Genomic DNA, 3,800 nt, shown 5'->3' on the forward strand with positions numbered 1-3,800 from the left:
TACAACATAATAGTTTTTCAAAATTCTTTTCAGATAATCAGGATGTTGAATTTTCTACTACTTAGCAAACATTTTAAGTTTGCTAAGTAGTTGAAAATTCAGTAGTAGTAGTAGTAGTAGTAGTTTAAAAAGGTGATATATATATATACTCAGGCTAATTTGTTAGTTTGGTTTTAGCGGTGCATGTTTATTAAGTAAATAATGCAAATGCACATTTAGGATTACAAGTTCGTGTGAGCCAGATGTATAATGTATTTATTGCCACAAAACATGTTAGTTAACCTGAATCAGTTGTGACAGCATTACACCAAGTGTTGGGACTGACTGTGTGAAATCTAGGAAGCAAAATATACCAACAAAAAGCTAAAAGTAACTAATAAATGGTTTAAGCAGTTTGTTTGGCACCAAATGGTTGTAGTATGAATGCAAATTTGATAAACTGCTGAAGAAAAGGCGTGTTGTATGGATTTACACATCACAACCTCTGTGTTTCCCCTTCTCATCTCTGGAGTATCAGTGCTGCTGAGGCATTAACTGAGCTATCACTGCAGCTCTGTCTGACAGTGGCTTTGATTGGCTGTTGGCACTTTGTTATGAAACCTCAGTGGATTTTCTCTGCACTGATCCCTGCAGTGACACCAGCACTGAGCTCAGTGAACCTGGCCGGCTCAGCAGGACGATCACAATGCGTAGTATGACTGGTAGCCTGCCAAATATAACCTGCAGGATACACCACTCTGTAATCCCTGTAGGCTGCAAGTTTGTTATTGTACACTCATCCCCTGATCCCCTACATCTGCACAGCAACAAATGAACTGCAAATGACCTTCCAGCTCAGCTGGGACAACAGCAGGATGGGAATCCAAAACTGACATCACGTAATTCAGCCTAATCTCAGTGGACATTAATTTTTATTTGCATGATGTCATGTCTTATTTTAATATATTATAATACATGCTTTTTGTCTATGTAAAGGGCCTGGCTAGGGGCTCAACTAGGGGTGTGCTAAACAGAAAAAAGACAAACACTCGCCAAAACCTCATCCATAATAATGTGCTGTACCAAAGAAATGTGTTGCTCCACTGACATCTGTATTTGTTAAACACTAATGTTGAGTGAGTGTCATCATGTGTGGTTTGTTGTATTTGTGGCCATGCCCAGCTGTGCTGAGCATTTCATTAAACTGCAATTTTAAAGTGCTGCACTGTACAGGGTGTTCAAAAAGCATGGAGATACCAGTAGTTGGCAGCACAAGACAAATTATTTCCCTGTATGTAGTTACACTTTAAATTACAATTTAATATTGTTATATCCATGTGTGTGTAATATAAAACAAGATACAAAGAATATATTTCATTGCATTTTAACATTAGTGGTTTACAGATGACTGACAGGCTAATAATAAGACAATACAAATGTAAACAGTAAGGCATACTTTTATACTGTAGGAGAAAACCAATATTTGACCCTGCCTGGACTGATGATAAATGGCGGAACCTTGATGCTGCAAGGCTGCGTATGACAAACAGAGGAGGGGATTGTGTGTGTGTGTGTGCGTGTGTGTGTGTGCGTGCACGCGTCAGTAGGATGATGATGATGGTAAATGCCGCCACATGGATGATTGCAGAGATTACAGACCTGTAATCCGATGATGAGTTTATACAATGTGTCTGCTGCCCCTGACACACACACACACACAAACAAACACACACACACACACACACACACACGGCCCTAAAACTGCAGTCAAACTGACAGAGATGACCTCAGAGCTTATCTCCTGGTGTCATTTTGACAGATTTTAACTCTAATGATCTCTGGCCTTTAGAAGAGGAAAAAGCAACAATAATATTTGCCTGCAATGAGCCCAAACATTGTGTCTTCCTTCAACAGAATTTTTTAATTTAGCCTGGAAAAGCTTTGTGAGAACACGTTTAGTGTTTTGGTTGTGTGTGCAATGTGAATTTGTTTCAGTATCCAGGTGACAGAGGTGAATTCAAATAGAAAAACCTGATTCACCTGTAAATTTGGTCTTTCTCTGCCTCCCTCTCTTTTTTATTACACCGATTTCTCTCCATGAATACATTTTATTTAAATAACTCCATTCTTACCTTCTAGTTTCAACTCTGGTGTTGCCTAGAGTTAAAACTAAACATGGTGAAGTGGCATTCAGGCACTATTGCTGCACACTGCTGGAACCAGCTCCCATCAAATCTGCAGAAACCATAACCTGTTTTAAAAAGAAGCTAAACACTGCTCTATTCTGAACTTCCTTCATTTATTCATTTAATCTTGCAATTTAATTAGATATGACCTGTTTAATAATCTGTGGTTTTATACTGTTTTCTTATTAGGCTTCTTTTATTTCTGTTAACCACTCTGAATGACCTCTGTGTATGATGCGCTATAAAAATAAATTTGCCTTGCTTTGTCTATATTATGTAATTTGTTTGCAGTTCCTGTTTACTATCTATCCAAGATCAAGAGTTGAAAACAACCCTTTTGGCTTCCTCTGCTACATTCACAGTGATTTGTATCACTGCTGTCGATAATGAAATTACTCTGCTGATGATAAATAAATTGAAAAATAAACGCACACATGGTGAGGGTGAGGAGACTAACGTGGCTCGGGTGAAGCCCATGGGTGCACCACTGACTCTCTCTATGATGTTCAGTGAGGCTGGCAGAGGAGTTGGCCCGGGGGGGCAGAGAAGCAGTGCACCATGGGAAGGTCATGAAGCCGCTGCCAGGATAACGGGTCAATGCATCATCGGGAGAGAGAGACACACACACACAGAAAGATCTATCTATCTAGTTCCAGTTATTAAAACTATTGTTATTAAAGCCAGTCATTACTTTCAGTCCAGTGATGGTGCCTTCAGCTCAGTAGCAGAGAGGATGATACTCAGCTCTTTTATCCTCAGTTGCCTCCATGTGGTCACTTGCAGGTACTGCAATCCCTCAGAAGAGACAATACTATCATACAACTTTGCAAATGAATTCGATGCTCTCATTTTATGCAAATTTAGAGACATAAACTTTTTCAAAACTAGATTTTTATTTTTTTTTTTTGTCTACACACAGTTGCGTTTTATGACAATGCATTTTTTTTTTAATTACATTTTTATGTTTTTGCTTCTCTTTCTTACAAAGTCATTAAAGTTAAAAAGTGAAATGTTATTATTGTGAACAGTAATAAGTGCACTGCTCACTTAAAATGCTTTGAATTTTATTTTTTTGTAATGATGAGCTGTAGAGAGATTCAATTATTTAATCTGTAATTAGTTTGGTTGACACAATATATGAACTTTAATCATGACCTTTGACCATCAGAAGCAGCAGATGAAGTGGCAACAAACAGCTGTTTGCCTGCAATGAACCCAATCAGTCGGTCCTCCTCCAACAGAAAAGAAAACTCAATTATGTTACAGGGCTGTGATGCCTGGAAGGTTTTCCTCTTTATGTTTCCTTTTTATGTAAAATGATCAGACTGGGATTTAATTGATTTCTGTCTTCAATAAAAGCCACAGGAGGAAAATTCAGGTTTCAGTTTCATTCAGGTTAATTCAAAATACATAGAAAAGACATTTGTCAGTGGAGTTTTTTTTAATTTTTAATTTAAGTAGCAATGATGTTTTAAATTTAATGTAAATTAAAAATTTTTATAATTGTTTAATCATAGTTCTAACTTTGCTGTACATGTAAAGAAACCGCAGTCATATTTAATCAGTTAAGTCAATCAAAGTCAGAGAATAGCTTTCTTACTTTACTTTTCTTACACTCACCTGTTGTTTTGATTT

General features: G+C 37.3%; 1 protein-coding gene across 1 annotated transcript in view; it reads right to left on the bottom strand.

The window, feature by feature from the left end:
• Positions 1-3,141: 3,141 nt before the first annotated feature.
• The window catches only part of ccm2l (CCM2 like scaffolding protein), a 12,661-nt gene continuing 12,002 nt past the window's right edge, over positions 3,142-3,800 (bottom strand). Inside the window, exon 11 of the mRNA XM_022763360.1 lies at positions 3,142-3,800. This exon is cut by the window's right edge and continues 333 nt beyond it. The gene's annotated coding sequence lies outside the window, so the exon portion shown is untranslated.

This window comes from Seriola dumerili, unplaced genomic scaffold, assembly GCF_002260705.1.
Source record: "Seriola dumerili isolate Sdu_G_001 unplaced genomic scaffold, Sdu_1.0 BDQW01000468.1, whole genome shotgun sequence".
Taxonomy (NCBI): domain Eukaryota; kingdom Metazoa; phylum Chordata; class Actinopteri; order Carangiformes; family Carangidae; genus Seriola; species Seriola dumerili.